Raw genomic sequence first — 12,627 nt, forward strand, 5'->3', positions numbered from 1 at the left:
GAATCTTGCAATTGTGATTTTATGGGCTGTTGCATTTCATACGAACGCAAGATTTTTGAAGGCGACTTTAGAGGCGTTGACTTTCTATCAACTTCAGTGAGGTTAAAAAAAAAAAAAAAAGTTTTGACTGGGGTGGAAGAAGGACGCCTCTTTTGTATTTTTTGGTGTCATTCGAGGCAAGGACGCAGGTATCGCCGACAAGGCGTACATCCAAGACAATATGCGTGCCGGCTGTCCTTCCCTGAGAGGCTCGCCTGACTTCAATTTAAAAGGAGAATCAAAAAAAAAGAAAAAGTGTCATTTTTCCATAAATGATGAGACGCCTCGTCCCTCCTTTGGCTCGCCCTGGCGCTTCACAGCCAAATCAGCAATTCTGTTGGCAGTCGATTGAATTTGACAAATCCAAGAAAGACTTTCTGCAGGATCCTTTTTTTTTTATTTCCAATTTTATTTATTTATTTTTTATTTTGCTATATTTTGGGGTGACCTAATTGCACGCTCCCCGTGGCTGCTTCTTGTGCGGTCTCACTCGCTCTCCAAACGGCTTCATTTCCACATTCAAATTATTCATCATCGCCCGGATTTATTCCTTCCTTTCTTCACTTTTCATACCTTTGGTGTTCTCTGCGGGGATTTGAGAAGTGGAAGAAGGAGGGAGGAGGAGGAGGAGGGTGATGCATCAAAAAAAAAGTGCTTCTTTGTTTTGTTTTTTTTTTCCCTTCTTGGCGAGCTATTGTTGAAACACCTTAAGTCTCTGGTGTGTGGCAGGAAGCGAAGTGATAGACAGGGCTGCCCTATTTACAGCCAGATTAAAAAGAATCCGACAGCAAGACGCGGCTAAATGATGATTGTCTATGACATTTAACAATTGATTAAAGAAAGATAAGTTTTAATAGGTGCTGCGAGCTTGCGGCGTGGGCGGCGGCGCCGGCTTTTTAGGGGAGGGGAGGAAGGCAGAGGGATGGCTGTTTCTTGTCATCTCGTGTCGTTTCAAACATGCCGCGGCCATACTGGGAGGGAATAAAGTCCTTTATAGCCCTCCAAAAAAACTTGCTAGCGGGATTAATTGTTAGGATAAAATAGTGACTTTTTTTTTTTTTTTTTAAACACATCCAATTAACCGGGGAGTTTCGACGCATTCGAGTATTCAAAAAGAATGCGTGAATTCAGATGTATTACCGGATGAATAGTTTTTTTTTGTTTGTCAGACTAATAATGTACTTTTGCTTTTTTGTTTTGTTTTAAACCATTCAAAAACTAGCATGTTGCGGTTCTGTTTTGAGGGGGCGACCATTTCATAAGCAGGTATGAATAAAGACTATTTTTGTGAGTAATATATATATATATATATATATATATATATATATATATATATAAAGCTTGGAAGACGCTGAGGTTGGCGCGCTCCTGAGATTTCAGCTTTCATTTCCACCTTGAAAGCCTTCTTGTGTCCAACATGTTTACATGACAAGAGCCTCTGCTTTTCTCACCTTAATATATTAATTACCAGTGTGAAATGGCGTTGAGTTTCTCACCGGATTCCTGAGCTATACTGTGCTTGCTGTCAATTGAGACCCATTTTGAAAATGAATAAATGACATTTTGACTACTAATTGATTAAAATTTGATTAAAAGTAAACTATGTGCTTCGTTCTAAGTAAGTTTCTTTTTCTTTTTTAATTTACTCAGCAAGTAAGTTAGCTCTGTTGCCCTGTGTGCCAAGTTTTTGCCATGTCTTGGGCGAATTTATTTATTTTTATTTACTTTATGAAGTTTATTATTATTATTTGCAGGTATCGAGTCTTGAAACCTTGTTTATATGCTGCTTGCATATAAAAGTGCAACAAATAGACATGTTTGACCAAACATGATGAATAATCGTTATTTCAATATTTATATTTTTTTATGATTATTATTTTATTTATTATTATTATTAATGATTATTTCTTAATTATTATTTAAATTAAAAGACTTCTCCTGATCATTTAAGATCCCATTTCAAGTTTTTCCAGCACCTTGAACGACTGTGATCAATTACGCATTTTTCAAAAATGTCACATACACTGTGCGTATTATAAATAATACATATTGCAATGTGTTATTTCCCCATATCGCTAGCATATATTATGCGACAGAAGAAGCAGATGAAATGAAAGGAAATGAAAAGGGTCTGGAAGAACACTTGGCTTTGCTTGCTGAGCGACTTGATAAATATTCCACATAGTGTACGTGGAATTCGAAGGATTGTTACAGGTCAGCGTACCAGCCTACAGGCGCGCTCGAAAAAGCACAAATGTCATTCAACTTGTGGATAAACTTAATCGCTATTTTCAAAAGATGACAGTCGTTAAATGTTCAAAGAAAAATAGGTCAACAGTTTAGACTTTTAATTTTGTTTTATTATATCAGGAAATGCTTTTGTTTTTGATCGGCTAGATTCGATGGGAGCTGTTAAAAAGAAATAAAATAGTGACAACGGTATTAATTTATAAAGAAGTCTTTTAAGTGACTTTCAACCGTTGCTATGAAAACAAAATACTAAGAGCGAATGAGAACATTCGAAACTCGCTTCTCATTGTTTGTTAACCAACCAAGTCCCTGGAAAAAAGTCCAAAAAAGTGAAAAAATAGTCATCAAATATCGCTAACGGGCTGTTTTTAAAGAACCGTATAAGGTCCCTATCCATCTGCGTATCAAATCTGCTAACGTGACGCTGAATTCAAAGGGATGCGTTTCCCGTCGAGTAGCGACATCTGGCACACGTACTCGGACGAGACGACAACTTTTCAAACTTTAGCCGCCCCGCCCCGCCCCGCCCCTCGTAAACAATGAAAGAAAAGTGTGCGTAAATGCTGCGGAAACAAACAAAAGTTTTGGGGGGTGCGAAGAGTTTAATGAGTTGCATCGTATTGTGCCGTAAATAGCGCCTCTCGCCGGGGCTGCGCGTTGGCCTGCGGACGCTCGCTGGCGCGTCTGTGAAGTGTGGCGGTGCCCTGTGGGGACGCGCGCGCACGCACGTTCACACACACGCACGCACGCCATCCCCGCCAGCATCCCCCTCACAACAGCTGCCATGCTGCGGGAGGCAGGCGCACCCCTCGCTGATCAAATCTTGTCCGTCACATTTCCCCTAATTAACGGGCATCTGCTTCCCCCGCGTTTCCCAACACGCCGGCGACGCGCTCTGCCCGCGTACTTGCAATCGTTCGACTGGTGCGACCTTTCACCCCCGAGCCGGCGCCAACCCCCGCTCCTCCGCCGCCGTTCCCGAAACAGCTGCCGAGCGTTTCATTTGCCCCAACGTGTGCTGGAATGTTTTAACCCGTTATTGGATATAAAAGCGACAAAAAAACGTCACTTATCGTGACGTGCCGATAATAAAAAGTTTGGAGCTCTTTCTTTGTACTTGATGTTGTTGTATGCTTCTCAATATGTTAAAAGCTCAAGCTATTGTCAAATACACACAAAATATATAAGACAAAGTCCTCCTCTTTATCCTCCATGAATAAAGGTTAAAAAGGCGACTGTCACGTAATCATTTTCAGGGGCAGCTTGTAGAGTAAACTCTGCAAGCACTAGTGATACTGTGTTACCCAACTGCATCACACTTCCATGAACGTCCACCGGGGGCAGCTGTTAAACAATGATATCTTTTCAAAAAACCCACGTCTGTTCTTACTTGTAACCCTTAAAATGATCAAGAAAGCAAGCTCGTTTGACTACCATGAGCATAATCAGATCCAAAAAGGGCAAGAAGGCAAAGTCCAATCATCTCCTAGAAGCGAGTGACATCATCAAAACTCAGCATGTTTATTGGTTTATACACGCAAATGTGTGATAAGGGGGTAAGACAAAAACCTATCGCTCATCATCCGCGCATGTCAAGAAGGTAAAAAAAAAAAAACAAAACATTATTTCTTTTCCAAGAGGTGGCTTGTTGAGTCAACTCTGCAAGCAGTCAATCAATCATATTCTGCTCTATTTGTTGAATTAAGCAAAAAAAGGCAAGCGCTCTTGACCAGTTTGAGACTGTATTGACGGTTATTATTATTGTGGTTTAACACCGCAGTAAAGTGTCAAGCCTGTTATTGGCTGATGCCTAGACACAATAAAATACACGTTTATTGGTTGTTTAGACATTAGCAGTAAAAGTCGCAATGGGTGTTAAAAGTGTGTTATCCATGTGCCGGGATGTTCGCATTTGTATGTTATCAGCCATAAAGGCAAATTTGTCTTTGCGGCAATAATGTTAACAGTAGATTTATGAGGTTTTGGTGCCAAGAAAGTTTCAACCATTTTAAGAGTATTGAGGTCACTGAATTTGAATTACGATACTACGATAAAAAGTACACAGTTCAAGTGTATTGTTGTGGACTTATTGTGTTTTTACTTTTTGAAGCAATGTTTGAGATCAGTATTAATTAATTAAATTAATTAAGTATCAATTTCACTGACTTTGGAATAAGATATACGGCATAGTTTTTTGGATTATTTTTTGTCCTTCAAAACCACACACACACTCACTGTATGATTGATGATTTTATGATTTTTTTAGAAGGCATCTTTGTCCACATAGCGTGTTTGACGAGCATTGATGCTTGATAAAATTACGTCATAAAAATACAATTTACTGATTGCTTAGTGTTTTTTCTTCGTGACACGAAACGAGACATTAGTCATGTCCAAATAAACAAATGATATTTTATCAAGAAATCAGGCTTATGTCGGGGAGATTGGTTTGGAGCTACGGAGAAAATATGAATTTGACAAAGATGTCAATTTGGGGATTCCTACAAAAACAATCTCGTGACTTTCATTTCCCAGAAGCCCCAAAATTCAGATTGTAACCATAGTGTATCCAAATAAAAGATTAATAGACAATGCACACCAATAAAAACCGAATCTGCCAAAACTAAATGTATTTCTTGAAATTCGGGATTTCAAATCTCAACATTCAAATTGCTCTACCTTCCTCAATGTATTGAGTAGCCTTTTAAAAAGGAATTATGTGTACAATGAGAATATATCATCTCAATTTTCATTTTTGGAGACATGTGAAAATGCATCATTTATACACACACACACACACATTTGTGTGTATATATATATATATATATATATATATATATATATATATATATATATATATATATTAGAGAGCGAGAGAAAGAGATAAATGTATATGTATGTATATGTGTGTTTTCTCCTAATAATGAAGTGGACCGACAATGAAAGCGCGCTAAAAGCCGGGATTAACACCAGTCACTCTCTTTGTTGAGTGAGGGTGCTAAGGAGTGAGCGAGCGTGCGTACGTGCGTGCGTGCGTGAGAGAATTCCATCATTCACAACACAGACGCACCTGAGCAGGCACCAGCTGGCGACGTGAAGAGGTGCGCTCTAATTTAAAATGCATCTCATTAGAAGAAAGCCTTTGCCTGTCACATTGCGAGAAGACAACCACGCCGGCTGGAATTAATGAAGATTCTCCAAAGGAAAAAAATATATATATTTGTAAAATGGGGAGACGGGGGGGGGCTCAAAAATATCCAGGACACAATGAGAGAAATTTCACTTACTTAAAATGAATATTTGTGATTTTTTTTTTTTTTTTTTTTCAGCCGTAGTTCGACCTTGGGCGAGTATTGCGTGTGCGCTTTCCAACGGCGTCATCATTGAAGGCTTTTGTTTATTTGTGACCATTGTTAAAAAAAAAAAAAAAAAAATATATTTCCCATTTGCGGGCGAAAGCCAAGAGAATTCTACTTAAGAGAAAAGAAGTGTTTATTCATTTGTGGCAATGGCGCAGCGCCGCTGCCAAGGAGAGGGGACGTGATGGAAGCTCAGATTCATTAAAACTTAATTAATATGCATCATTATGTAAATGAGGGTGCAGTTAATGAGTTTTTAAAAGAAGCATTCCTTAATTAGTTCACTTTTAATGGCATCATCATTTATCTTTTTCTTCTTTGAAGCAGAATGATGCACGGGACGCGGGCACTTTCTAAAATGCTAATCTACGTTTTATCATCTTGTTTTTTCGTCCCCCCCGCGCCCCCGCCCCGCCCCCTCCCGACTCCTCACGTGACGCCTCAAATCTTGTCACTAATGAGCGACGTTTACGTATTTTAATGTCGCTTTTTTTTCATGGCGGAAAAATACTCTGTTTTCCCTCCTTTTTTCTTTCCGCGTGGAAAGGATTACAAACAACACGGACCGCTTATCCCACCACCTCAGGAAAAAAGAAATGATAATTAAAAATGTATCGCCAGATCCAAGTTATCCAAACCCTTAGGCAACTCAACTGCAGACTTTTTTTTTTTTTTTAATTCTTTATCCTGTTTGAGGCTGGATGCGGGGAGGGGGAAAAAAAAAAAAAAAAAAAAACCTCCTTCCTGGAGAACAACAACTGACAAGGTGTCAGGGAACTTGACGGAGACTTCTGACAGTGCCACACTTCGGGGGATAATTGGTCCTTGCCACTTCACGTGAAAAAAAGTCGGCAAACTTCCTCGTTTAGCCGAGACAAAAGTTTGGCGGCGACGTCGCACCTCCGCCGACAACGAGGAATTACCCGACTGTCAGCTTCCAACCGCAAATACAACACGTCGGGGTATAAATATACGCACTTGGATCGAATCACGCCGGTCCAATTAACACAAGGAAATTGTCATTTGATGTGTCCTTTGGACGATTGATTGTATTTTACGAAAAACGATACGTGGTTCCTACGCAGGAGTCTTAAAATGAACTTGAAATGTTTGTTTTTATTTCATCAGATATCGTTGCAAAAATGGGCTAGAAACGCCCACGCTAGCTTGTAAAAATGCTGATTTATGGCTGGTATTTCGAGGATTGTATGGTGCCAAGTAATACGGTTTACTTTCGATATGATCGTGTTTGCGTTTTGTTGGGAAAAAAATCTCCGGTCGTAAAATAGACTGAGGGAGAATTTAAGCGCGTGACTTTATAAAGATCATTTTTATTGGAGGTTTTATCTCGGACGGGCATGCTTAATGTTGGCTTTATGTTAAAAACAAGAAATACTCCAATGGGTACGTGAGATTTTAAACTGGGGTTCTGCTGGTCTCAGCAAATCTAATTTAATGCTTGCTAATGCCAAGACCGGAACAGAACATTTGCAAATTAAGATCAAATGAAGTGGAAGATGGAGCTTATTCCTAAAACGACTTCATTGATTTTATACAGATGCACATTGTCACTGACAGTCACGTTTTTTTTTGTTTTTTAATCTGTGATTTAAATTCAACAGGGAATGAAAACTAGCGTTGAAAATTTACTTCCATGCTTTTCATTGGCTCGTCACAATATGCAACGATATAATATTCTGAAGCTTCAGCTTTTCTTCTCTCTCACACACACGCAAACATACACACGCGCGCACACTGATGAACATTGGGATTGTTCCGCCTCGGAGGGAATCAGTTGCATCATTCCTCCCAGGGCATTAGCACTGGGCGCTACAAGCCTTTTGCATTAACAATAAATTCATCATGCATGAGGATGGATAGTCCCCCCCCCCAACCCCCCCCATAAAGTGGATAGTAGAGAGGGAAGCGCGAGGTCGCCACCACACTCAGAAAGTTCACATGGGTTGTCGCCACTTTGGATTCTTCACCGCAATGAGCGCATCCTTACATATTAAAAAAAAAAAAAAAAGCCGAAATTGCACATCTAAAGCTTCATTTCTGCTTTGTTGATCTTCCAAAAATGTTTGGGCTCAAAAGCAAAAGTGAGAAAGAAAATGTTTAAAAAATAAAATACTTGCTCTGCGTGGCTGCATTAACGGCTGTAATATGTAAATTTAATGGTCAAACAAATCCTGCTATGTTTCACCGCTTCGTCAAAAATGTTTAAGGGTCAAAATGAGCCGAAATATGTTTGGATAAATAATTACATACACGCAATGGTACACACTGGACTTTTCTGCCAACAAATTCAGGTAAAATAAAGTCTACAAGTCTACATCAGACAATGTTTAAAAAAAATACACAGAAAAACAAACAAATGTATTTAACTGGGCCAAAAATTGTTGAAGTCACTTGTAACACGCACATATTTAAAACTATAATTCAAAGCTTATTTTGCAGTTGTGGAAAGGGGGAACCCCTAGGCTTACATGACGGCAGTAAAGGGGCTACGTGAGATTTCTGCAGCTATTATTAGCAAACCTAATTTAATGTGTTTTAATGTCACGACAGGAACAGTGCATTTGTCTTTCACAGATTAAGAGCAAATTAATTGGAACATGAAGCAATTTCGTGATAAATTGTGTTTTATGACCGCTTGGGAAACGTGCGCCTTAATTTTGTTCAGTTTTATACAGGGGTGCATTGTTATTCACCATGGTTTTCAGCAGGGAAGCCAGAACTAAAAAATACACTTAAGACTTAGCACTGCAAATCAAAATCCACTAGAGTGCACTAGAGGGAGCCCACGTGCAATTGTAAACTATAAAAAATACATACAGATTTTTGTATATTACAAATATGGTATGCACAGATGGATTTTTTTTTTTTCTACGTCTAGGAACAAAAATTAAGCGTTTTAAATGTTAACGTGGGTCAACTGGGAAATGAAAGGCTAAACGAATGCAGGCAAAATGAAAATATTAGCGCGGGGCTGCGGCTAATTGAATGATCGAAGAGGGGACGGGTTGATATATGGCCCGCAGGCCGTACCCTGCCCACGAGCAGCGGCCAAGTTGGTTAAACTCATTTAAATAGTAGCCTCCATAAATATCACTTCATTTTTATTATTATTATCGTGATTATTGCGGGCGGGCGCTGCGCTCGTCGTTGTTGTTGTTGTTGTTGTTGTTGTGGGGAGAGAAAGGCGCCTTTGTTTGGCTATTATTATCCCCAGCGCTGCGGCTTCTTCTTATAGATGAAATGCAGCAGATTCTCTCATTATTTAGATGTGCATTCCGGTGGAATCAATTCTCATAGACACATATAAATTATTGTTTAACGAGAAGCTGTATCCCATAAATTATTCAAAGCACCTGGGATTACAATATGAGATCAAATGATAGGAAAGAAAGAGCACTCTGCTGGAGGCGGCCCGCACACCAGCCATCCCCGTCGCCGGTTTGATGTTGCACACAATCTGCTTATGCAGGAATAATTGGGAGGGGGTAACGCGCGCCATGTGTTATTGGGGGGGCGGGGGGGCGAACGGGCCGCCGGACATGGTCAGCGATGTCGGCCCCGCCTGGTACAACACGCTTTTTTTTTTTTTTTTTAACTTCACCGAAACGAGAAAAAAAAAAAAAAAAAATCATCGGCTTATTTATTTCCGACAAGTTTGGGATGTGCGGCGTGTTTACAACCGCATCCACGGAGAGGGAGTGCGTGTGCGTGCGCGTGTATGAGAAAACAGTCGTAATCTTTTTCACGGGTGCTCTCACAGTCTGGGCCAATCCAAAAAGCGCAGCCTCTCTCCAATATGCAAGCAGCAAAAGGAAAAAGAAGAAGAGGGGGAAAAAAAAAAAGAAATTTACGGCGCGTTACGGCGCCCTGAAGTGCCGTAAAAAAAAGGGACACTCGCGCAGATAAGCAGGAAGCCATTGTGTGGCGTGTGACTGATGGAGGGTGGTGAGGGTGTGAAGGCGCGGGGGGGGGGGGGGGGACTTCGATGGAGTCCTCGGCCATAAAGTAAATAATGTGCGTGTCACCCAAGCGCCGAGCAGATAGAAGGAGAAAAGATGACAATGATCTGCTCTCACGGCACACCCGGGGAGGGGGCGCCAGGGGAGGGGGAGGGGGCGTTACAGTCGGCCCAGACACGGAAGGCATTGCGGGACAGATTGTATCCATGTCAAACTGTGCTATGATCCAGGATCTATTCCAGTACCCCGCAGTGAGGTGCTTACCGCATAACTCCAAGATTTTTGACGAAAAGATGGACCAATTGCCTGATTTTAGTTCAGGTTTCATTTATCAGTGCCAAATTTTCGTACAAAATTGAAAGAAAAAAAAATTCCGCTACCAAGAGCAATTTACTAAGACCAAGTGTAAAGTAGCAATTTTTGGAGGACCGCTGTTTGGTACCTACATACTGTCTAATTTAGCGGTTGTCAAATGGTGGTACGAGTACCACCGGGAGTACATGAAGGCTCTCTAGAGGTTGGATGAGATGTTCACAGGGTCGCCGGAGGTATCGACAAATCAAATTGAATGCCGTGCGAGCAATATTACATTTTTCTTTTCAAATTAAAAGCAAACTGACTGGAACATAAGCCGACATTTTGCTGAATAGTGACAGATATTTCCTTGTTTTAGATGGATTCATTAGAGAAATTAAACGGATGATGTAATCCATCTTCTGAAGTTAATGAATATCCTTCATGCCGTATTTTGAGCATTTTTAGGTCATTTTCCTCGACATTATTTTCACAGTATTTTAGCCAAAGGATGGCACATTCCTGGTAGTCTGATAAGTGGTTGTGCCATGTTCCACGTCAACCATCTGGGTGAAATTTCAGCTCCCTAGTGTATTCTTTCAATGTGAACATCAAAGGATAGGTCGAAATACCGCGTTCAAATATGTCTGAAGATGCCACTACCAATGTGAAATGTGTTCAAACTAGACCCCAAATCAAAAAGTTTCACAAGTCCACAACGACAGTGAGGAAACTAAAACGAAGATCCTTAAAAGGGCAAAAAAAGGGGAAAAAAGAGAAACCAGGCCTAATTTTATTTACGGCGTAACTTATCAGGGCCAAAAGGAGTATAAAACTGTGGTCTGATTCAGGGTTTTCTTGGTTTTTTGTACATAACGATTAAACGTTGACGTGAAATGTTGACCTAAATACAGAGCTTTTACTGCGAGCGCCTCCGTCTAATTTCAGGCCGCCGCCTGGAAAACCTTCCACATTATTCATCTATGCATCTGCAGACACGACAAGACCCAAGAGTTCGGCCTTGGCGGAGGTCTGCTCTGCTCCACTTGTTTTACATTGCCGGGACAATTTCCGGAATGTCCCAGTAAAATATTGCAAGACGGAAAGAGAGAGGATGAAATGTGTCCACAAAAAAAAGATATAGAGATGTAAATTATCCTTCTTTATAATGCACAGGTGCAAGGATAGCCACAGACGGGGGGGGGGGGAGACGGCTTCTTTTTTGCTTTCCTGCTACACGGGAAATGCACAGTCAAAGCGAAAGTTTTTTTTTTTTTTTTTTTTTTTAAACATGACACTTTTTAATGTATGGCAAGAAAAAAAAAAGTACAGACAGTCTAAGAGAGAGGAGCCTTTTTTGCAGAAGGCCGTATTTTCGAAGCAATCAAGGATCATTTTCATGTGTTTTGGAGGAAATGAAATCTTTGACTTAAAGATCTTTCTAAAAGGTCATTAATTTGCGATTTTAGGAAATTCTGGGGTTGTCAGAGATCTTGCAGCCCGCCGGAAAAATGCCATACCACGCACTGAACAGCATCGAAATTTCATCTATTTATTTAGAACTAAATCTGTCCTTCTTTAAGCAGTTACTTTAGTATCATGTATGAGATATTTTTACATTTTGTAAGTTGCCAGCCGAAGGTGGAGGAAAGCATTTTGTTTGTAAGAACGCTCACTACTTTGTTCGAAATATTGTTACTAGATTTGTTGCATATTCACAAAAATCTCTACAGCACGTAAGGCAAACTTAATAGCAGAAGATTTGATTTTTAGTATATAGAGCGGGCCGTTTAAAAATGAATGCAGGGCTGCCAATGGCCCCCGGGCCATATGTTGGACACCTCTGGTCTAAGACGACTTTTGGTGGAAATAAAAGTGTAAAATTGAGGCGTAATTCAAGACCGTGTTGGTCTACATGGCCGCCTGGAGCTCTAAAACCTCTGACAAACTTTCTAAGCACTTTCATCATTTCAAATGGGTGGCCAAAGGAGTGTCAAAGCGCACCGTAATCCAGGAGGCTTTTTTCTTTTTTAAACGAGAGCAGACATGACGTGACCCCTGCACAAGCTCTTGGCTGAGGGCCGCGCCCCATCACCATGTGCTCTTCTTTCACTTTGCGGGCAAACTTTCCGAACGGGGTGACGTCCGTATAAAATATTGCGCAAAGGCGAGACGAGTCCGCAAAAAAAAGTTATGAAAGCTGTAAATTATTCCGCTTCACAAAGCGCAGGTGCCGAGATACCCACAACAGGAGGACTTCTTCTTTTGCTTCACCTCTCTCTCTCACACACACACGCGCACAAACTCCTTAAAAAAAAAAAGTTATGGAAAAAAAAAAAAAAAAACGGCAGCGGCGACGCCGAGCGAACACACGGAGGAAGATGAAGCGAGGACGGGCCATGGGGAGAGACAAACCGACACAAAGATAGAGGAGGAAGCGGGCGAGTGGGAGGGAAACAGGAAGCGGGAGATCACAGCGACGGAGAAGAAGAGGAGCCAAAGATCACAAGAAGAAGGAGAGCGATGCGCCATTTGCACACGAGAGGGAAAAGAGCGGCAAAAGGAGGCGGGCGAGACGGAGGGCGGGAGGGGGGAGGGGGGAGGGGGGAGGGAGGCCCGGGACCGTTGGGGACTGTCCCCATTCCGGCGCCCCGCGCCGAGGCTGACGCTCGGCCCTGCCCGGCCCCCGTGACGAGCGGCGGCGC

The 12,627-nt window shown here is 41.3% G+C and overlaps 1 protein-coding gene across 3 annotated transcripts in view; it reads right to left on the reverse strand.

The window, feature by feature from the left end:
• Nucleotides 1–12,627, reverse strand: part of LOC148406876 (uncharacterized) — a 150,570-nt gene that overhangs the window by 113,376 nt on the left and 24,567 nt on the right. The window lies entirely within an intron of this gene.

Source organism: Hippichthys cyanospilos, chromosome 20 (genome assembly GCF_059441005.1).
Source record: "Hippichthys cyanospilos isolate Australia breed blue-spotted pipefish chromosome 20, RoL_Hcya_1.0, whole genome shotgun sequence".
Classification (NCBI taxonomy): Eukaryota; Metazoa; Chordata; class Actinopteri; order Syngnathiformes; family Syngnathidae; genus Hippichthys; species Hippichthys cyanospilos.